At 38.7% G+C, this 24,972-nt stretch overlaps 1 pseudogene; it reads left to right on the top strand.

Moving 5' to 3' along the window:
- The first annotated feature begins 16,694 nt into the window (after positions 1–16,694).
- On the top strand, positions 16,695–16,814 carry LOC150082249 (5S ribosomal RNA; annotated as a pseudogene).
- Positions 16,815–24,972: the final 8,158 nt, after the last annotated feature.

The raw sequence follows: 24,972 nt of genomic DNA, 5'->3' as shown, positions 1-24,972 counted from the left end.
GTAAATAACGCACTCCGCCATTAGCATCAGACAGATTGGAAACTTCTGCTAAGTCACACTGAAACGTATGGTGTATACCAGGAACTATTATTTGGTTTCTAGGAAAATTAACTCTTTGAGGTTTGTGTCTGACATAAGCAGGTTGAGATGACACTCTTTCACGATACGTCTGGGTAATTTTGTATGTTTTTGTAATGCATTAACACCAATAAAACTTCCAACGACGCGCGGATCGTTGTAATCTTGTAACATTTCTTTTTTTTCTTTTCCAGATGGACTTCTACGAAAACCAGGAGTACTTATGGCGCGACCCCTGTTTGTTTGCATCTTATATGGCGGGTTTGGATGCTAATGGTTAAAGATGGGGTAAAACTAGCGATGACCCCACTATCTTGTAATTTTTTTTTATTATTTTTTTTTTTATTATTTATCAATAAACATATCTATTTGAAAAATATTGTCTGTCTTTTTTTCTTAGAAAGTAGAAATTAAGTTTTATTTCGAATATAGATTTAAAAAAAAAAAATTCAAAGTTGTGGAAAGAATCTGAAGATGGCACCACCATATCACGAAGAAGGTAAATAAATATATATACACATCAATACATTTTACTTTTCAGGTTTTTTTTTTTTCCAAGATAGACTCTAACGTTAGGATACAAATTCAACTTGAAGAGGAACCATCATAAATAGTTATGGGTAAAAATATATACATATAAAAATTTAACCATCAAAAAAACACATAACATAACATTAAACATATAAAAATACTTAATTTTTCAGCTTCTCAACTTGCAGAATAGATCGGTAGATGGCGACACAGTTTCTTGGTAGTTACGATGTCTTGGCAATCACCGTTCAAGAAGTATTGTGACACCAAGTATCCGTATGTGAGAGAAAAAATATATATTTAAATAAAATCCTTAATTTCAACTTTCAGAATGACACGCTAGATGGCGACACAGTTTCTTGGTTGTTACGATGTCGTGGCAATCTCCGTTCAAGAAGTATGTAGGGAAAAAAAAAATATATATATATATATATATTTAAATAAAATCTTTTAATTTTCAGCTTTCAGATTGCTTCCACAGATGGCGCCACATATTGCAAAGCCACTGAAATATATTTAAACGGCAAAGTCATAGCTACCTAGGAAAAAAAAAAATTTAAACACCTTAAATAAAATAAAATCTTTGATTTCAGCTTTCAGAATGACTCGCTAGATGGCGGCACTGTTTGGTGGGCTTCTGTTGTCGTGGCCATCGTCGTGCGCTAAGTGGTGTGGCCCCCAGATACCCGTATGTCTACAGCGTCCACGTTTTTCCCGCCAAAACCTTTGTCTTGGGAAAGAATGTCTACTGCTCTATTTTCTTGTCTGTGTGTGTGTGTGTGTGTGTGTGTGTGTGCGTGCGCGAGCGCAAGAGCTCGGGCTTGTGTGTGTGTGTGTGCGTGCGCACGAGAACTCGGGCTTGTGTGTGTGTGTGTGTGTGCGTGCGCGAACCCACAATTCATTGCGCACCCTCCAATGCTACCTTGAAAACCAACGCGGCAAAAACAGACGATTTCTACGGCATCAACAGACCAGAAAATCACTGGTAGACTCAGAGTCGAAGTCGGTTTATACCCCCAAACCAATCAGAACATCGGTTCATATCCCCCTCCAATCAGAACAAGGCGAAATACAACTTCCTACGTCACACTCACACCACTCTTAACTATAAGAGCTACATTTACACATATTCTTACAACTGAAAGGGTAGCCGTGGGGATAAGCACCAGACCACCAGTAGCAACGACATGGGTTCGAGCCTTGGTAAAGCAAAAATAAAATTTATATATTTAATGCGAAAAATAAGTGGCGCCATCTAGCGGGCGAAATAAGAACTAAAATATTTTTTCCTCCGACTCCGCAACTAAGCCTCGGCGCAACAGCTAAGCCTAAACCTCGGCTCGCCTCACCGGCACACGCGCAAAACCGAAACGGCAAAACAAGCGACCGACGCGGCAGCACGCACGAAAATTGACGCCAAAATTCATAGAGCCGTACTCGGTTAGAACCCCAACCTTATACTACTCTGGTATATGATTATAGGTATTACATCGTATAGGATGTAGGCAATAGAAAATAGAAAATGTAATAGAAAATAGGAAGCCGTTGATATAATTAGGATATAATATGGGTGATATATATACAGTATATATATAAGGAACAAAATCGTGGTGAAAAAAATATAAAAAATATAAATAGGTATGCTTACCACCGGTGGATGTGAGGAAAGAAAAGACTGAGAAGTGGAGCACGTGTGTTATTTTACAATCCTTAACAATCATAAACAATCCTTCGCCTAATACCAATATACAGTATATATAAAGTCGAACTCCACCTTGAGGTATTCTGTGATGTGAAACAGAACAACTGTCTACTGGCCTGAATGTGTCATTTTTTTGTGTACGTCTATGTTCAATGTAAGTGGAGGTGGACCTGGTTCAACTAGCTAATGCATTAGTTCGGTAAACAGCAAATCGACCAAAGAACACACGCAATTTACAGACATATTGCCCTCGTGGGTACCCTAAAGTGCCGGTTTCAGTTGGTAAAATCGCAGACCTCCCCACACCCGGGTGGAAAAGACCTGAATTCGAGTCCCGTCGATGACGTGAGGAATTTTAATGTTTTTTTTTTTTTTTTTTTCACATCGTGACTGAGTTAGTCAGTCTGAGGTGAAAGTGGAATGGTTTTTCGTCCAGCAAACAGAAAATTGACCACAGAACACTCACTTTACAGACAGTATATACAGAGCAATATGGCCTTAGTCTCCGATGCTCCTAAAACCCTGCTACAATAACAACTAAAATGCAGTAAAACAAAGGTAGTTGCTATCTTTCTGTAACGTACGCGGATACTGGCATCTCACATTGAGATATCAAACTGGTTTAGCCGCTGCAATAAAACGATGAAACAATTTCAAGCATGCTGTGACTTACAGTATCTTCCTTATGTAAGTCTGAAATGTTCCCTCAACTCATTAAGTTAACTTTACTAATGTGTCTATTTATTATTTAATTATTTATTTTACTCGTTAGTAACCTAAAGTGACTGTCCTAATTAACGATTTCATGGCTGAAATCTCTGTCGTGATATTGCAGTATCATTATTCATTATTTCTGTTTGCCTGACTGTGTATTTTTATATATCTGCTTAACAGCAGCAGTATGGACGTTATCTGTAAGGTGCACGTACTGTTTCCCTTTTCGAAATACCATACGTCATCGAAGGTTTCGTAACACTTTTTTCTTGTGCTAAATAAATATATATGTATATATAATATATGTACATCATGCCGCAGCATAAAGTAAACGTATTGTACACGATTACCATGAAGGTCAACATACAATCTACTTATACTGTAATAACCTGTGAATACTAATTACACAGCTTACAAAATTCGTTATGAAAATTTCTCATTTATTTACACAATATCTAATGTTTTATGTGTTGAAATGAATTTTAGTGAGACGTACAAACCCCATATCTTTAACATATTAATTCAATAATTTAACTAGAAACAATATTTAGTCTAAACAACAGAAACAAAATCTTGTTTAAGTTTTAATCAAAGACACTAAAGTAATTTTAAATGATTAATATTAACAACTGTACTAATTCTTTTTTACCAAAATATCCTCCGAGATTTTATCACTGCCTTTACACAAACGTGACATTCAGGCGATTAATTTTATAACAGTGTCTTGACTAACATTATTCCACGCAATCTGCAAGGTTGCCCATAAATTTTGTGAACATCGGCAGACTTCACAGACTTGACGGTCTAGATGATACCATAAAAGCTCTGTTGGATTGAAAGTCAGGCGATTGGGGTAGTCACACCATAATTTGAAATACCACTTTCTATTGTTTAGTTTCTAGAAAGTCCCTGCACAGCTTAGAGTTGTGCTTTCGGATCGTTTGTTGGACCAAGCAGAATGCGCTAGTTCCAGAGGAGCTAGTTGTTGTTGGTGACTTTAGTCAAGGAAACTGAAAATATATTCTACAAAAAGGATAGGTCGAATAGAACCAGGGTATATTTGCTAGGGACAAAAATTAATGATTGTACAGCAGATATCATCTTTTAAGGGCACAAAAGGGGATAATGTTGTACATGTTGGCACTACAGACGTTAAGAGTAGATGTGCAGTCTTAATTAACCGGTACGAGTCAATGTTGAAAAAAAGTCGCGAGTTAGGGTTAAATTTGAAAGTTTCTGCAATTCTGCCCAAACACCATATGAGGCAATATATGATGAGAGCCTTGTCAATCAATTCGGCTCTGGAGAGATTGTGCAGGGCTCATGGGGTAGAATTTTTTTCAGAGTGCTCTGCGTTTTATGACAGGAGAGACTGCTTCTATAGGGATGGGGTACACTTAAATAGAAAGGGTACAAGTATATTTGCTGATGCTATCGAGGCAGAGTTAGGTGGATCGGAAAACTGCTAGCTTGGGGGATTCACAGACTAAGAGATTAACAGTAGCCTCAGGCAGAGGTGAAAGTGATTTTCACTGCTCCTTTTGAAATGAGCAGCAGCCTGGAAACCAAGGTGCTGAAGATTTGAAGGACTGTTGGGAGTCATCGTGGAACAATTACAAGGGCTGTATTTGAGTAAATCAGAGTAAGAACAGGTGCATGTATACTTTCATACACACCAATGCTAGGGGTATAGTAAATAAATTTGATGAATTTGAAGTGCTGATCAAGACATCAAAGGCTGATATTGTTGAGTTATCAGAGACGTAGTTATCAGAAAGTAGTGTCACACAAATATAATGAATGCAGAATTTGAATTTGGGGAGTACAATGTGTACAGAAAGGACAGACAGGATAGGAAAGGAGGAGGGGATATGCTTGATCTGATTATCAGACTCGTGTCAGAGAAGAAAAATGCACGAGAAGCATATAATCTTTGGCAAAGGGTGAAACCAAAAACAGCAAAGACTACTTTAGTTATGTAAACTCTAAAAGGAAGGGGAAGAATCAGACTGATCCACTTGATATCGATGGTTCGACTATTGATGATCCTGCTCAGGTAGCTGACGAACTGAATGAGTATTTTCCGTCTACATTCACACATAAATAATTCTGTACGGAAGTGGAGCCCAGAAGTTTATCAACCTCTAACAGGGAGCAAAATGATTTTGTAATAATTGAGAAGAAAGTGGAAGAGAAATTTTTGAAGTTAAATATAAGAAAGGCACCTGGGGTGGATGGGATCTATCCAGTTACATTAAAGGAGGCAACAAGGAAGTAAGCAAATCCTTAGCTATAATTAAAGAGAGCATCCTTGGATTCAAGGGATCCCCGCGGATTCAAGATGTGCAAATGTATCTCAAATTCACAAAGGGTGATACCAGTAATTACAGACCTGTTAGGTTAACTTCTGTTCCGGGGAAAATGATGGAGTCACTGGTTAAAGAAGCATTGCAGGATCATTTATACAAGACTACAGTTACAGTTCAGACATAGCATAGGTTTGTGAAGGGGAAATCTTGTCTGACCAGTTTGATTGGATACTACGATGTGGTCACAAAGGAATTGAATGTAAAAAAATAATTTTGATCTCATATACTTGGATTTCAGGAAAGCTTTTGATACTGTTGCACATAAAAGACTACTGTATTTTATTAAAAAATTATTAAATACTGTATTTTATTAAAATTTGATTTTAATTTTTGAGTTTGTCGATATCTTTCGCAGTATGTTTTCGGATGACCAAAGCCTTTTTTTTGTTTTGTTTTTTTCCTAATGACATACTTTTATTTAAAAGTAAATAAACTTTGTATTCCTTATATATACATATACCAGAAAGGTATAAATCTCTGCAATAAGAATATTTTTTGCCCTGCTTTCCGTTCTGAGAAATTATGACAAGCATATAAAAAATAATAAATTAAATTTTACTACACTAAAGGCCTCCTAGATGTCGCCACGGTATTGACACACCCTCTAAACTACTAGCCATAGTTTTTTTTATTTTATCTAGATATTTTTACTTTATTTTTAGTTATTGTAATGAGTAGGTGAGGGTCAAATTAGAGATTTTGAGTTCCACAGGAACAAAATTAAGTGCTAACGGTTTAAATAATTTATTTCCATATCAAAAGAATAACAATGTGGGAAAGTACGCTAAGTGCGTATGAAACTTAAAAAACTTACAAGACAACCGAAATTCATCCATTCATGTTGCAAGATGAGCAAATTATATGCCAGGGGAACATTCCAATTTAAATGTGCAGTACTGTTGTTGTAGTAGGGTTTTAGGAGCATCAGCGACTAAGGCCATTTTGCTCTGTATATATTGCCTGGAAATTGCGTGTGTTATGAAGTCGATTTTCTGTTTACTGGACGAAAAACCCGAGTTTCCAGGAGAAAAAAACCATGTCGCCCCTCTCCTGAGGCTGACTAACTCAGCCACGTTGTGGAAAAAAATTCCTTTCGTCATCAATGGGACTCAAGTCTTTTCAACTCGAATGTAGGAAGGACAGTGATCCTACAAACTGTTCTACCCACGAAGGCTGTGAAGTACTACTGGCAATCTCTGAACTTGTCTAGACAAACTCATTGTAAGTATGTAACGTATCATGGCAAGGAGGACTTATAATTTTTGTTCCTCTATCAAAAGGGGAAAAAAACGAGTAATTTTTTTCCAGGTTAAAGCACGCACTCGGATGTTTGGCACCTCACAAAGAAAAAAACTGGTGGGGGGCGATAATATTATGCTTAACCACAAATCCGGCCCGGTTGGAACTTAAGTTAGTTTCTTAAATAATTTACAACCAACCTATCTTCTGCTATAGATTAAAAAACGAAAGAAATAATAAAGAGAAAGACGATTGTGGCCTCACTCTAACACGAGGTGTGGCAATAAAGTTCCCAAACTACTGCTGTTGCGATTATGTTCGATGAGTTTGAAAATAAACGGAAGTGGTATGTTGCAGTTCAAATTTCCTACAACAGATGGTGATACAGAGACTGTTCAATAGGCTGAAAAGTTGATAGTAACAAACAGTTTCGTTAGTAGAGTTAACGTTCCGTGTCACAATTTTACAATGAAGAAATGAAGGAATATCCAATTTTTCTTTAAACGGAAAAATCTGCAACAGAAACGTATGAAATATTAAAAACTGTTTATGATGATGAAACTTTAAGTGATACCAATATGTTTGAATGGTATAAGCGATTCAAAACAGACATGAGAATGTTTGCCATGACCCACGAAGTAGATCTTGAAATAAGGACAGAATTACAAAAGGACAGAATATCCAACCATTATTCTCTCAGAATAATGGTTGGATATGAATAAGGAGACGATTTGTAAAATTCTGCATGAAGATTTAGGGAAAAGGAAAGTATGTGTGTGTGTGTGTGTGTTAATAAATGTGAAAGTAGGAGTGAAGATGTTAGTGAAAGTTACACAAGATGCAAAGAGCTAGAAGGAAAAGAATAGCAGAAATATGAGCAAATGTGGGTGTTAAAAGGGAAAAGAATATGAATATCCTATAAGAATGACGAATTAGATAAAATCAGTGACCTGTAAGGCAAAAATTATAAAAACACTGAGTGATCGCTGAATTATGACCACCCCTTTTGAAAATTGAATACGATCCGTTGACCACGTGAGGTACGAGAGTGCGCAGTTAGTCGACCTACGTAGCATAGATAAGGTGTCAGTGGTTCAATGGGTAATAAAATTCCAAGTGTGATGGGTAAAAGGAAGGATTTATCGGACTTTGATAAAGGACAGATTGTGAGTGTTCAACGAGCTGGTGCCTCGATTTCCCAAAAGGCTGAACTGGTGGGGTGTTCGAGAGCGGCGTAGTTAAAGTGTACCAAGATCGGCGTCAAAATGGTCAAACAACGACCCGACGGCAAAACTGCAAAGGTCAGCGAAAGGTTGATGTTAGCGGTGAGCGCCGGGTCCGACGACTCATACAGACCAACAGGCGCAGCACTGTTGAGGAGTTGACTACCCAATACAAATGGGCCAACGCAGAACGATATATGGCATGACCATGCGTCGCACGCTCGAACGTAGCTATACCAGCAGACGACCCCTACGGCATCCTCTCCTAACCAAGGTTCAATGGCGTAAAAGACCCGCCTGGTGCATTAGCATGCAAGTTGGACGCTAGAAGACTGGAAGAAGGTGTGCTCGTCGGATGAGTCACGTTATTTACTCCACACTGTGGATGTTCATGTATGGATTTGGAGTCAACAACATGAGACTCTTCATCCATCATGCTTGGTATCAAAAGTGCAGCTCGGTGGAGGCGGTTGTATGGTGTGGGGCATGTTTCACTGGCAGGAACCTGTCCCCCTGGTGCATGCGGAACAACGTATCAGTGGTCTCCGCTATCGTCAACTGCTTGCTGACTGTGTACACCCCGCTATGTTACACTTTTTCACGAATGGCGATGGTGTCTTCCAAGCTGACAATACACCGAGCCATCGGGCACTTGTTGTGCAAGAATGGTTTGAGGAACACAGTTCTGACTTACAGCATATCGATTGGCCTCCGAACTCCTCCGATATCAATCCCTTAGAGCACTTGTGGGACACTATGGAAAAGCATATCAGGCGTCTGATACACCAATTGCCTCCATACCTGCATTGCTGGGCGCATTACACACAGCTTGGTTGGCCATACCTCCCGAACGCTTCCGACATCTTGTTGAATCAAAGCCACGTCAGATAGCTGCTGTACTGAGGGCAAAAAAGAGCACCTACGAAGTATTAGGTAGGTGGTCATAATTCAGTGATCACTCAGTGTAAATTAAAGTGACAAATAAACAAAAGTAATGGAAGCTAGCATCAGATAAGGGCGAATAAATTTAGCTATATTCAAAAGGGATAGAGCAAATATGCAATAAAGTCTGATGTTAACAAAAGTAAATATTGACACATAATCAGGTATTTCTTCAGGGTACTACACCTGATCATGCATCGAGGACTGCGTTCCTATACTTGTCCATAAATGTGAAAGAGAAGAAATTTAATAATAGATTGAGTGTGATCGAAAGTATTATAGCTCTCACGTTATATATATATATATATATATATATATATATATATATATATATATACAGTGTGTCTCAAAAATATTGGTACAAACGTTTAGGGGAGGTAGGTAACATCTAAAGGAATGTGAATCGCATAGGAACCAATAACCGGAAACGTCACCGTAAGTCGGTACACGGCGCTGTTCATCAGTTCGCGAGAGGGAAAATTTCTGATTTACTCATTCAAGCAGTAGTCGCCGCACGATTTGGCATGCATCGATATACGAACTGTGAGATGGCAGACATGCACCTAGCGTATGGATAAGCAGAGGGCAAGGGACGAGCCGCTCAACGAATTTATGGAGAACGCTTCCCAGACAGACATGTACCGGACCACCGTTTGTTTGCGCGTGTGCATCAAAATTTGTGCGATTATGGGTTATTTAGAGGTAACAGGAGTAGTGCGGGCAGACCACGTTCGACGCGAACTCCCACCATGGAAGAAAGTGTGTTCAATGCCGTCCAGAATAATCCTACTACCAGCACACGTGCCGTTGCCTCTGCCTTAGGAATGTCTCGTTGCAGTGTACAGTGTGTCTGGCATGACGATTCCTTACACCCCTTTCATCTCCAAAGGGTTCAGTTACTGCTCCCCCAAGATCATTCTGCACGTGTGGCTTTTGCGCAGTGGTTTCTCCAAGAAAGTGTTCAAGACTTGAATTTTCCAGCCTATGTTTTGTTAACGGATGAGGCTTCTAGAAAATCTGCTACTAATTCCTTAAATGGCGATCTTCAGGTAATTCTCCAGTGGTGCAAACACAACTTAGTTGATTTTAACCCTTCTAAAACTCCGTCTTGTCTTATATCTCGCAAAAAGGATTCTTCTGCTCCTATGCTTATCTTTAGTGACACTCCGATTTCTAGGCAAAATGATATATCTTTTTTGGGGATTACCCTGACTTCTAATCTCTCTTGGCACAAGCACATTACAAATATTGCTTCCTCTGCATCTAAAAAACTTGGTTTTCTCTTTCGCTCACGGCGTTACTTTTCTTCCAAACAGCTGCTCACTCTGTATAAATCGCCATGGAATATTGTTCCCACGTCTAGGGTGGTACCCCCAAAACCTCTCTCAGGCTTCTTGATTCCATTCAGAAGAGGGCAGTTAGGTTAATTAATGATTCATCTCTAACAGAGTCTCTCCACTCGCTTTCTCATAGACGCACTGTTTCTGCTGCATGCCTCTTCTACAGATACTTCCATGGGCACTGTTCTTCTGAATTGGCTTCTATAATTCCTGCTCTCTCTTTCAAAACAGTCCCAACACGTGCCGCCACCAGCCAACATCCATTTACTGTTAAACTTCAAACTCACAGAACCAACTTTCATCTTCCTCGTTTATTCATTCAACTGCCGTTTTCTGGAACAACCCTCCTTCATACGTATTTCCTGAAAATTACAGTCTACAGAAGTTCAAGTCAACAAATATCTTCCTTCGTCTTCTCAACCTCCAACCCAAGCACGGTACTAAGTACTATAGGTTCTAATACCTCTCGTGTTTGGGGTTTACATAAAAAAAAAAAAAAAAAATTCACTCGGGAAGGCTTATTCAATCAGCACAATGCTCATGTGTGGGCTCACGACAACCCACACGGTGTGCGCCCCCATGCGGCACAACGTCGCTTCGTAATAAATGTGTGGGCAGGTATGGTCGGTGACTGCTTAGTCGGCCCATACCTGTTACCATCCCGCATGAACTCCGCTAAATATCGGATCTTTCTTGAACAAGTTCTACCAGGGTTATTTGACGATGTTCCAGCAAATGTGAGACGCAACATTTGGTTTCAACATGACAGGGCGCTTGCCCATTATGGAAGGTGTGTTCGTGACCATTTGAACAAGCGTTTTGGGCGTCGATGGTTTGGCCGTGGTGGACCCGTTGCCTGGCCCCCACGCTCACCTGATTTATCAAGCCTTGATTTCTTTCTGTGGGGGGCCCTCAAATCTATCGTGTGTAAGTGTAAGTGTAAGTGTGTGTTGTTGTCTTGCGGCACCAGGGGTTTCCCCCATCTCCGCGTTGCTTTCATTGTGGTGAACCAGTTCACTGGGAAAAGCCAGAGATTTAAAAGTGTGTGGGAATTGTTCATGAGTTGTGTTCTGTACCGTTGTTCATCTGGTCATTTAGCCGTTGGACCCCTATTGAGGCCCAACGTTGTCCCACTTACGCCCCGTGGAGGCAGACCAGGAACCCAGTAGCTGTAGATTCACTCTGGCAAATCTATCGTGTATGAATCGCCTGTGGAGACGGAAATGGATCTCGTCTGCGCTGCTGCTACTGTCAAAGAAACTCCAGGTGTGTTCGACCGTGTCCGCCAATCCATGCTGTGTCGGTGTCACGCACGCATCGTGTCTCATGGTGGAACCTTCGAGCATCTGTTGTAACATCATGAAATGCATCCATCTCATACTCCATTGTTAATATTATGTCAAATAAATGTTTGCCACTAATTACTGTCTTCTGTCATTTCTGCTTCTTGTGCCTCTGCTACTACTTTCCCGTGACTTTTCCGGTTGTGGGTTCCTATGCGATTCACATTCCTTTAGATGTTACCTACCTCTCCTAAACGTTTGTACCAATATTTTTAAGACACCCTGTATATATCTATATAGTGCGACTGAATACACTTTACATCAGATTTTATTACGTGCTCTTCGAGAAATAGTAATAAAATCTGACCACAATCAACGCATGAGAACTTCAGCCTTGGTTGATATTTCATTCGTGCCACGAAAGTGCCTACAAGCGTGTCTTTAAACAGTTGCTGTTAAGGTTTCTGCGTGTAGAGCAGCCTGCCACTAAGAAGTTAATTTTCTGAAGTTAGCCTGAACCTCTGTGGGTGCTTAAGGATCCTCCTTGCTGCCTATCTACACCATACGAGGACTTCATGTCTGCTCGTATCCTAATTCCCAAATTTCTTTCTCTGCTCTTTTTTTTTTAATTCCACCAACTATATATTATTTTCGAGTTGCTGTTCCCCAGGTGTAAGACTGCATTTGCTTGCATTAAGAATTACCAAAAAAGGTCACATTACAGAAGTCGATACTAGGTGATCGAAAATATGGTCACATGACATCACTACGACGCATGATCCCCTCCAACGACTGAACAGGCCTGACAGCGGTGAACCATGCTTGATATAAGGATGTCTATAAGACACTGTAGCAACAAATCCCATTCTTCCACCAGCACAGACCTTAGCTCACCAAGTGGCTGAGAAGTTGGCTGTCGGCGTGCAATGCGATGCCCAAAGGCGTTCCACATGTTCGATTGGATTTAGTTCTATGATCGCGCTGGCCACGGCAGTCGTTGGGTATCTTGAGTTTCAAGATATTCCTCCACCACTTCAGCTCTATGTGCAGTGCCGTTGTCGTGCATTGAAAGTAAATCTGGGCCACCCATATCCCTAAAAAGTCGCACATAAAAAGTTCGAGAATTGTTCTCGGTACCTCTGCGCAGTTATGGTACTCCTATCAAAAATATGAAGAAGGGTGCGGTAGTTGATCATTATTCCGTCCCTCAAGAGAGCACCGCTTCTACCGTAAATGTGTCTTTCTCTGATTTTGTAGTCCTCGGGCGACCTTGGCAGTTCTTCAATGTAATGGTTTCTGTCTCCTGAAACTGCCGAGACGACACTGCGCGACACATTAAGCCAATGTGCCACCTCTGCCTCTGACTGCCCGGCTCCAAGTCGTCTAACGGCTCACCATCTCAACGAACCATCTAAATAACGATGACTTGCCATCTTGAGTACTGGAGAAGTGGCTATCCCACTGAGCAAGCCAAAAAACGGGAATGAAGTGATAGACAGGAATAATTTTCATAATGTGCTAGTAAGGTGCTAGATCAATTTCTATTGGATACTAAGAATGTCCATGCCAGGATGCCTATTATATCAAATATTCGACTTCAGCTACACTGCTCACAATAAAATATTCATGAAAAGCATTTTGTTCTGTTAATTTTGTCGAGCAGTGTATTATATCCAAAATCGAGACAATCCCTAAAAAAAAAAAAAAATGGCCACCTTAATTACGAGTATAATTCAGTATTATTTCTACGCTTTAATTAAAGATATCGCTTTTAACATTAATTTTATTTATAATGAATTATTTCTTCAAACAGAGACATTTTTTCCATGGGACCAGATACTTGTGTTTTTAATGCAGATTAAAAAGAAAAAACGACGTACTTTATTGGTTACAAGTTCTCGGTCATCGTATCTTTAGTGATGTCAAATTTACCTTTCGAAGGGAAACAGCAAGAAGATGTAAGAACGAAGCTGTAACAATAATTTTCTTACTGCAAAACATAAATACAAAAAGAACAAATCACAAGGCGTTAAAAGGAGAAAGAGAAAATTGCATTAAGAAGTGATAGTTGTAAAAAATCAAAAATTAACAAGAGTAATATAATTAATATAATAATGTAACAGCGATAGTTATAAATTACTGAAACTTAATAAGTAGCTATATTATTAATAACAACAAAAAAGCAGTTCAGTTCATTGCATAAATATGATTTGATGTTGGAAGAGATTCTCAAGAAACTTAAAGTTCAGTAACCTCTTCATCCAATTCAAGACGAAGTAATGGAGCTACTGTCTTAATATATTGTGAAAGATGTAAGTAGTAAAATAGAGACAGCACCATTTTTCTCAATAATCCTTGACATTACTTAAGATGTGGTCATAGTTGATCAGCTAAATATTGTAGCTAGATATGTTAGTATAATCATCAATGAAGAAGGTTAAAAAATTGGTATAGAATAAATAAAATAAATGTTTTTTTTCCTGTTTGACTTTCCGAGAAGTACTCAACTATATTGCGAATGAAATGGATAAAAAAAAAAAAAAAAAATTAGTGCTTACAAGGCGCCTTAAACTGTCAAAGTTACGAGGCTAAGGAGCAGCTAATATGATGGATGCTTAACTATCTCAAAAAATTTCCAACCGTCCACACTGTTCACTGCGCCCCTCATAATTTAAATATCGTTTAAAATTATTCGATAAAACTACACTTTGACCTTTTCTTAATTTGTTGATCTTGTAGTAGGGTTTTAGGAGCACCAGCGACTAGGGCCATATTGTTCAGGGTATACTGTCTGTAAATTGCTTGTGTTCTGAGGTTGATTTTCCGTTTGCTGGACGAAAAGCCCGAGTTTCCGCGCGAAAACCATGCCACCCTCGCCTGTATTGTTGTTGTTGTTGTTGTTGTTGTACGAGTTTTAGGAGCATCAGCGAAGAAGGCCATAATTACTCCGTGTATATTGTCTGTAAATTGCGTGTGTTCTGTGGTCGATTTTATGTTTGCCGGAAGAAAAACCAGTTTCCGGGAGAGAAAAAAGCCATGCTACCCATGCTCCCAGGAGACCAACTAACTGAGCCACGTTGTGAAAAGGCCCATAAAAATTTCTAACGGAGACCAACTAACTGAGCCACGTTGTGAAAAAGGCCCATAAAAATTTCTAACGTCATCGACGGGACTCGAACGGGTCTTTCCCATCCGGTTGGTGATTCTACCAACTGTGCTACCCACGAGAGCTTAATTTGTTGATAAAATAAGTTCTTTCCGACAAAAGAAGCAAAAAATTAACTATTCTAAATGTAGCTAAGGCTAAGAGGCATCACCATATTGTTTTTTATAAATTCCATGCATTCTGTAATCGATTTGATGAATGAAAATTTCACCTTTGTGGCAGAAAGACTCCCAGTCCCTGACCGATTAAATAGGCCACGTAAATATGTCTGCTTTCTATCTTTCTGTCGAGGCAGCATTCTGTCTAAAAAGCAGACATAAAAATGTCTGCTTTTTAGACAGAATGCTGCCTCGTGGTTAGCACATACATGTATTTGCTAACCACGAAAAAAGAGCAACGATCGTAAATATGATCGTAAAAAATAATGTCATCAACTATTATTTCCTAACGCTTTCAGTCAGTGCGCTTTAACCAATTATCGAGATGTTTTTTGTGTAAACTGAAGAATCGTTTTCAAAGACTAAAGAGAATTGAGAAACTTTTTTAATTAATGCTACTATCAGAGCTACTGTTTTCATCCCATTCTGGTATTTAAGTACATGTATTGTGTAATGAAATTTGCAGTTCTAAGGGAGAGACCTCACCGAAGCACAAATAACTCAAAACTATTGGCTCAACGTATGTTGTCTTTGGCTACTGCCTGTTACCGCAACTTTCTCACCTAAGTGAATAAATGACCTTGTGGAAATGCTAATTCTAGATATTTATGCTCTTTCATTGGCATTTCCGGATGTCTGCACAGGGTGTTTGTTGTTATTCTGAACCAGTGACGCAGCAACTACTGGGAGGTCATTTTTGCCGTTAAATTGCACCATCTCTGATGGTGGCCAATGTCACTGTGGACTCGTGGAAGGTAAATTTTGTGCACAATCCTAAGGTTTATATTAAATGCACATAAAATTGAAAGGCCATAATCAATTTCTTATTGGTCAAAATAAGAACGTTTTAAACCTGTTGATAAAAGAAAAAGAAATGAATGAAAGATATACGGCTAAAATTGGCTGACGTTGTAAGGTTTACGCGCATCAGCGATTTAGACCATATTGAGCCAAATATAAAATTTTATGAAAATCCATCCATTAGGAGTCGAGTTATTACATGTGGACGGATGGACAGACATTGGGTAAAGAGAATGGGTGTTTTACGCATGTATGTTAAAAACGAATGAAGAATACTGAAAAATAGCTGTTCTTCTACAGTTTAAAAATTGGGAATTAGACACTCCCCAAAACCCGAGGGTGTTACAAACACTTACTCGCTCCGTGGCGGTTTAAAGAATAACCAGCAGTATCCATTGTGAAAATTTCGCAATTTTCAAATGCATCTTAAAAATACTACTAAAAAGGGCAGAATAGTAAAAGTCCACTAAAAACTCACTTTTCATTTTAAAAACTGATCACATCCACTGGTACCTCATCTCCATGTCTTTAATGTCCTGGTGAAACCTCTCACTCTATTCTTCACTTACACTGCCTCAGTTTTCTGGGAAAAGTCGATGTGGAAGTGTAAAAATGTACCGTGACACTCATATTGAGGCCCAGCTTCTTAATATGTAGTACAGTCTCTATAATACTTCTTTGAAAACGACTTTTTTGTATTCTTGTGCCCTTCTGGTAACCTTATCTTAACATGCTGGAATGACCTGACCCGAGGCATTGCTATATACAATTTGCTGTGACTAACAGGGTTAATACGCGAAATTCCAACTATATCAAACGTTTGCTTTGATTTTTATTTATAGTCATCGAAAAAGCCAGCCGAATAGGAAGCTGCCATCTCTAAAATTAGAATGGCAAACTCGAATCGGATGGAGTCAAATCTCCACGCGGTAAGAGTACCCGTTTTCCTTTAGCTTCTCCTGTTATTATTTCTAGATCCAAACAATTCTAATGCATAACTTTAACTATAAGTCTCGTACCATTGATCAATCCTTTCGAAATTGCCATATTCAGCAGTAAAATAACAGCTGCTCCTATCTTCGACTCTAAAATGGGTGGTAACCCACTTAAATTGAGGCTGTCCAGGAATTCGGTTGGATATCGCAAAAGCCAACTATCATAACTAGGCTGAATGCACCGGTTCTCGTCCGATCACCGAAGTTAAGCAGCGTTAGGCCCGGTTAGTACTTGGGAGGGTGACCACCTGGGAATACCGGGTGTAGTTGGCTCTTTTAGGGGCTTAGAGGGGAACAGGTATCCTGTGTGTTATCAGACACTCAGCCTGAAACACTGATGGATCCAATATCTCTCTATTACAGAAGAAGATTTAGGAGAAGTCCGGTTGGCCTGCCTCCCTAAAATCCACTCATGCACACCTTCTCGATGGTAAGCCCTGTTACGTCACTTAGGTGGCAACGAACGTGTAGAGTGGTTCTCTTCAAGACGCCTGGTCAGCGTGAAGAGGAAAAGACCAAATCCTCCAGCAATGAGAGCACAACAATACAAATGGCCCTCAGTCCCCAGCAGCTTTCACTCTCCCTCTTACGGCAGCGAGAGGATCAGAGTGGAAGCAGAGGGTGCTAAGAATCTCTGGGTACGACCAGGCTGCCATGCACGGAAATTGAACTTGGCCTGTTATAACGTACGATCACTCATCGGTGAAGACAGGATATTAGAGGTGGAAAACAAATTAGAAAATGTGAATTGGAATATCATCGGTTTGGCTGAAACAAGAAGAAGAAATGAATCACTTATAAGTTTATCAAGTGGAAATCTGCTTTACACCAATGGAAACAGTGAAAGGAGTGAAGGTGGAGTTGGGTTTCTGGTCCATAAAGATTTTAAAAACAACATTTTGGAATTCAAAAGTACATCACCAAGGGTGTCAAGACTAATATTCAAGATTTCTAAGAGGTACAAGCTAAAGATTATAATGATTTATGCACCAACATCCAGCCATGATGAAGAAGAGGTTGAAGAAATGTACACTGAAATTGAGAGTCTTCTAGATGAGCAGAAAACCCACTACACTATTATTATGGGGGACTTCAATGCTAAGGTTGGAAAAAGGCAAAACAGCGCAGAAAGAGGAACTATAGGAAATTTTGGAATTGGTGAAAGGAATAAAAGAGGTGAAAGACTTGTGGAATTTGCAGAATCTCAAGGACTGTCAATAATGAACACTTTTTTCAAGAAAAGGGTGAACAGAAAGTGGACATGGAAGAGTCCAAATGGATTAACAACTAATGAAATCGAATTCATCCTCACTAACAGAAGATATATTGTGAATGATGTTACCGTCCTGAATAAGGTAAATGTTGGAAGTGATCACAGAATGGTAAGATGTACACTTGATATAGATGTAGGAAAGGAAAGGAAAAAACTGACTCGAGTAAATAATACAAAGGTCTTTGAAATAACAGAGGAGGAGAAAAAGCAGTATGTACTGGAACTTAAGAACAAATTTGACAAGTTATGGACCAAGAAGCCCAAGAAACCTATAGGGAAACAGAAATCCAAAGAAGAAAAAATTAGTCAAGAAACACTTGTCATGATGAACCAAAGACGACAAATGAAGAGCAAGAAAAACACTGACAGGGAGAAAATTGAGTATACTGAGTTATGCAAAGCCATTAGAAAGAGACTCAGAGAGGACATAAGAAGATTTAACACAAGAAAAGTAGGACAAGCATTAAGGGAAAACAAAGGATTTAAATCAGCAGCCATGAGCAGTAATACAGAAAGACAAATGATACTGAAACTGAAGAATAGCGATGGTGTACTTATAAACAGCAGAAAAGGCATAATTCAAATAGCAGAAGACTACTATAGAGAATTATACAAGGAGCGAGGGAATGATACCAGCAGTGGGGAAGATGGATTGCAAAGTAGCAACACATACGACATACCCGATATTCTTCCTGATGAGGTAGAACATGCATTGAAGAAAATGAAGAATCGGAAAGCCCCGGGGGAAGATGAAGTTACTGTAGAGTTGTTAAAATTGGGAGGAAGAGACATAACACAAAAACTGGCAAGGCTCTTCACAAAGTGCATTAGAAAAGGTGTGATGCCTAAGCAGTGGAATAATGCAATCATAGTTTTGCTGCATAAGAAAGGAGATAAATCAGAAATTGGAAATTATAGACCAATTAGCTTGTTATCCCATATCTACAAGTTGTTCACAAGGGTCATTACTAACAGATTAGAAAGAATACTTGATGAGAATCAACCAAAAGAGCAAGCTGGCTTTAGGACAGGATTCTCAACTATGGATCACCTTCACGTAATATCACAGCTAATGGAGAAAGAAAATGAATATAAAACACCATTATGCCTGGCATTTGTGGATTATGAAAAGGCGTTTGACTCCATACAGCATAAGGCAATGTTTCGGGCACTGGAAAGACAAGGCATAGATACTCCATATATTATGATTTTGAAGAAAATATATGAGAATGCTACATCCTTTATTAGACTAGACAAAGACAGTAGCAAATTTAAAATCGAGAAAGGAGTTCGACAAGGAGACACAATATCTCCGAAGCTTACTGCTGTTTACTGCTGCCCTTGAGGAAGCTTTCAGAAGATTAGACTGGTCGTAGAAAGGAGTCAATGTGAACGGAGAGTACCTAAACCATTTACGATTTGCAGATGACATTGTGGTCATAAGCCACGATCCCAAAGAATTAGAGGAAAATCTTAATCAGTTATGCACAGTTAGTAAGGATTTTGGACTAAAGATGAATATGGCTAAAACAAAAGTAATGATGAACAAGTATGCCACGGAAAGCGAAATAATGATTGAAGGAGCAGTAATTGAAAAGGTGGAGTCATATACTTATCTGGGACAAGTTATTAGCTGTAATAATGATAAATGGCTGGAAGTCAAGAGAAGAATAAATTTTGGATGGATAGCATTCAGGAAATATAGTCACATACTGAAGAGCAATATCCCAGTTTGTCTGAAACGTAAAATAATGAATCAATATATACTCCCCACCATGACTTATGGAAGTGAAACTTGGGCACTCACCAAAAGAATGGAAGAGAAGATAAGAACTACACAGCGAAGAATTGAACGAATTATATTGGGAATCAGACTGTTAGATAAGAAGAGAAACACATGGATTAGGCAGCAAACTCAAGTAAAGGACATTCTTATCAAAACTAAAATGGTCTTGGGCAGGACACATAGCTCGAAGACATGACAGATGGACTAAGAAAATAACAGAATGGTACCCAAGAGGAGCTAGAAGAAAACCTGGAAGACAAAGGCGGAGATGGATAGATGAAATTCATGAGTTTTTGAGTAGTAAATGGATGGCCAGTGCTCAAAACAGAAGGAACTGGAAAGTTGCTGGAGAGGCCTTCATCCTGCAGTGGATTAAAATGGCTGATGATGATGATGATCGCAAAAGTTCTTTGGTATCTTCAGATATAATTGTGTTAACACTCTTATGTTGTAATGAATCACCAGGCATCATTTGTAAAATTTCTAAATTGATTCTTTCACACACGTCATTTTTTTGCGGCAAGAATAGCACGCGACAAAACGGCATTTACATAAGTAAGGTTGTGGCCAAAAACAAAAGGAATCAAACTGTCATGAAATATTAGATTAGGTCCTATTGAATTAAATCCTAGCTAATTCAATTTCGTTTCAAATACGTTTTAAACGTAACGAATGACAATGAGTGTATGAGCTCGCATGCGCAACATGGGGACATATATTGAGCGAGCAGTGCAATGGAATTGTAATGATTAGTTTTTTTCATTTAAGGTAGGTAGCGTTAGTAGTTAATTATTATTATTATTATTATTTTATTTTTTTCGGAAAAAAGGACACGATTGTGCGAACGTGCAAATTGACCAGTTAAATAATTAAAGTGCAAATTGCTAATCAGAAAAAAAAAATGCCTTATCAACTTAGTCAACTGTTTGTTTAACAGTTAACATCTTCCTGTGGTTCTATCTATGAAGTGAATGTTGAACTATTCTCGTTTGTACTACAAAACTGGATCGTTCCATAAAATAAAACTACTGTATTAGGAATTTTTAAATTTCAACAACTTTGTGCACACCTAGGAAGAAATGTCTTCAATTTGAGTCAACTTCCAGCTCGATCGGTTAAGCCTATCGTTTACACTGACTGAGTAAAGAAAACGGCTTCCGTATTAAATATATAGATTTCCCAGACGTAACAAAATACAGTTGGATTTTGACACAATTTCGCATGTGCTGATTCTTAAACTCTTTACAGATTTTATTCAATAAATAATTTTAAAAATGATATAAGTTAGAACGTTCTGCAAGTTACTTCAAATCCGATTTCGACCTTCTATATAAAATGTTTCTTTTACATATTGTAAACCGTGGGGATATTTCTATGGTCCTTCAAAAATTCTTTGATCAATCATCTCATCTCATCAGTTTTTTATGCTGTCATAATAAACTATGACTCTCAAGGGAAAATCAACCACTTTATGATCCATTTGATTGCTTTCCTTTTGTAAAACTACTCAATCCCAAATTAATTCTTTCATTCTTCTTTCCTTTCTACAGTTTTTCGGTTTATCTAGTAAATTCATTTTGTTTTTCTGCGAATCCAATTATATGAAAATGTGAAAAATTTGAACGACTTTTCTTTCACAACAAATAAACCCCTTAAAATTTGTTAACATCTCCGATACAAGATATTTTCGTCCAAATCTAAACTGATTCTGAACTAATAAGCCTAAGATATTTTCTTACTCTTATATACCTTACCATATTGATAGCCTAAATAAATTTAAGGCTGAGCTGGACAGGCATTTGGAACGAATGGAGGACTGAAATGGGAGGATTTTTTTTAATTTATTTATTATTTTTTTTTTTTTTTGTTGGCTGATGCTGCATAAGCTTGCTTTCTTGCATCGTATGCCTCTACTAATGCTAACGCTTTTCTTACAACGTCCAGCTTTTCATATTGCAACCCTGAATCTATATTTTATTGCACCTCGCTCACTTTATTTCTTGAACTTCCTCAATTTTAATTCTCTCTTACCTAACCTCAATTACCTAATTGGCTTGTGTAATTCACGGAAAGGTTCTCTAATTACCATCGTTATCATACCAACGAGAGGCCCGCTAGTCTGTTTTGCTTAAAGGGAAAAAAAGTGTGTCAATTCTACAAGTAACTCGACTCGCCACATATCAAGGAGACCAACGTCGGATTAAGGCGCCCTCACAGAGGAATATGTTCTACAGCAAGGCACGAAAGCACGTTAATCGCAGAGATGACAGACAACTATAGAACTCTCGCTAGATATTATTATTATTATCCATATGGTGCAAGAAAACCTGAAGCTTTTGCTGCACCAGCCAAAAAAAAAAAATAAAATAATAATAAATAAATTACTGAGTTACCCTGAGAGAGAGAAAGCCAGAAGTAGAAGGGAATCACCAAGAAAGAAAAGAATTATGGTATCCAGCTCAAGGCACCCAGGTCTTGATCTGGATACTCACCAAGCCCATACTCACCAGATGTGAGTCCAGCAAAGATCAAATAGACCACGGAACAGATGTAATTTACAGACATATTATAAACGGCGCAATATGACCTGTGTTGCTAATGTGCCTAAAATCCTTCATAACAGTAGCTTCTAAATCCATACCGTTACAAGTTAAGTACCTATTATTAGTTAGCTCTATACAATTAAAATGCTAAAAGGCGGAGCAGCAGTAAAGTACGATAGCCTTTGAGAAATTGAAAGCTACCTCTCTAAATTAGATCTTATGTCTGATAATCTGCTTAATTAAATAAACCTGCATTATACACAGGAATTACCATGAGCCCCCGTTATTATATGACTGACATTCTCTTTATTATTATATTCTAATGTCATACAACTGCAAGACTCTCTACATTAGAATACAATCATAAAGATACACAATGGTATAGACTCAATGATGGTGTAACAGTAGTAGAGAGTACCTTAAATAAAGATTATGTAGTACAACCACAAAATCTTTACTTAAGACTGCTGCTGAGACTGAATCTACTCTTTACTGATGAGAGTAGATTCAGTCTCAGCAGCGATTCTGGACGTCAGCTAATACAGAGAGAGGTTGGCACACGGTATCACCCCGCAAACATCACTGAAAGGGATCGATATGGCGGTCGAGGTGATCTCGTCTGGGGAGGCGTTATCTTGGATGGACGTACATAACTCCAGATACTGGAAGGCGGTACTGTAACCGGTGCACGCTACTGTACTGAGGTAATCCTTCCCCATGTGAGTCTGTTCCGAGGTAACATTGGCCCCGAGTTCGTGTTTATGGTGATAACGCCACACCCCATCGCACTGCAGCTGTTGATATGCTTTTGGAAAGTGAGGACATTGTTCGTATAGATTGGCCTGCCAGTTCCGTTGATCTAAATTCCATCGAACGCATAAGGGATGCTCTGGGGAGAAGCCTAGCGGCACATCCACACCCACCAGAAAATGTTCACCAGCTGAAGATGGCGCTGACAGACGAATGGACGATGTTACCGCAAGAACTTATCAACAACATTGTTCTAAGTATGAACGGGCGGTGCAAAGCCTGCATCGACATTAGGGGTGTCCATATCTCCTACTGAGGACCACCTCTTTCTTCCCTTTGTTTCATCTTTGGCAGTTATGTATCTGTATCATGGCAGCCAGTGCTATGTTGCCATTTTTGAATAAAGTCCCTCTGTACCGTTTTGGTTCGGTTGTTGTGCCGGTGTTGTTTCCTTCATCATTTCTGTACCTCACGAGATTCCCTTGGTATGCTTTTCTCATACCCAGGTCACTCCTATGAGAAGCTACAGGTGAAAACCTGACTGGTCCTTAAATTTTGCACGCCTCCGTAGCCAGGTGGGAAGGAGCAGCAGTGCGTAGCACACGCTTCTTGATTAGACTGGCGTTCGAGCCCGTGACCATCAAATACGGAGGATGCGGAAAGGTCAGGGAATGACCACCGCATATGCCGGAGCAATATGGCCTTAGTTGCTAATGCTCCTAAAAACTAAAAATAACATAACTTAAATTTTGCAAACCAGGGTAGTAGTAGGGTTTTAGGAGCAGCAGCAGCAGCAACTAAGGGCATATTGCTCCGTATATACTGTCTGTAAATTGCTTGTATTCTGTAGTCGATTTTCTGTTTGCCAGATGAAAACCCCAAGTTTCCGGGAGAAAAAACCATGCTGTACTCGCCCGAGATAGATTAACACAGCCACGTTGTGAAAAAGCCCATAAAAATTCTTCACGTCATCGACGGGACTCGAACTAAGGTATTTTTCCACCCAGTGAGGAAAGGACGGTGATTCTACCAACTATTCTACCCACAAGGGCTCAATGATGGTGTATACGAGTACTCATGTCTGTTTATCAATTGTCCATTATTGCCTGACAACTCGATTAGAAGACTGTCGGATATAAGTTAATATGGCTGAAGAATACATTCATTTGTTAAAAGCTACCATACTTTAATACAGTTCTCCCTTTTACTATTTTAATTATAAAAAAAAAACTTTTATTTTAAAGTTTTTAAATTCAAGTATTTATATTTTATTTTGTTTAGATTTTTATATTTTATACAACTACATTATGAATAGCGTCCTTCGTGGATTTGGAGATACTGGATTTTAGACAGATTAGAGAAACATATTTCAATGAATATTAAGAAAACGATCGATTAAAATTATTTGCATCTGTAAATATTTTTGGTGACTGCCTTTTATAGTACTAGTGGCTGCAATATAAATAACAGTCCAGTTTGTTAAATGTAAACAAGTGACAATAAACAGCCACAGCAAATGTACTCTACTGTAGTGTTAATTTTAAATACACACCTAAGAAAGTAGTACCAGAGCACATTAATGAATATACTTCAGAGAAAAAATACTTTCCCAGTGAAAAAAAATTAAACGATTAAAAAATTAACTATTGTAATCTTCTTACAGAATAATCATAACAGGGTAAATTTTTATCAATTTACGTTTCGATTTTAATAAGTACTGTGGAAAAATCACTAAGGTTTCACAAAGATCGCAAAGTTTCATCTTTTTCAATATTATAACTATAGTAGAGAGAAAAAAATAGGGAGCTCAAGACCACCGACTAGGTCTCCTCTTCCATACCGTTAGTACGGAGAGGAAAGCTAATTGAGTGAGCCCGACCAACACCGTTGTTTTTCTCCCTACTATCATACAGTTGATGAAATATATTATATTGATTTTTAACAAATTTAATACAGCTCACTGGGCATTTTCGCTCTCTCTCTCTCTCTCTCTCTCTCTCTCTCTCTCTCTCTCTCTCTCTCTGCTTTCAGCTGTTCTGCATGACCCCAGGGGTTCACATCTGGTGAGTATGGGCTTGG

The sequence above is a fragment of the Mastigoproctus giganteus genome, chromosome 8 (genome assembly GCF_048544385.1).
Source record: "Mastigoproctus giganteus isolate SK-2022 chromosome 8, ASM4854438v1, whole genome shotgun sequence".
Lineage (NCBI taxonomy): Eukaryota > Metazoa > Arthropoda > Arachnida > Uropygi > Thelyphonidae > Mastigoproctus > Mastigoproctus giganteus.
The sequence above is the reverse complement of the archived record's forward strand: the minus strand, read 5'-3'. Positions and strand labels throughout refer to the sequence as shown.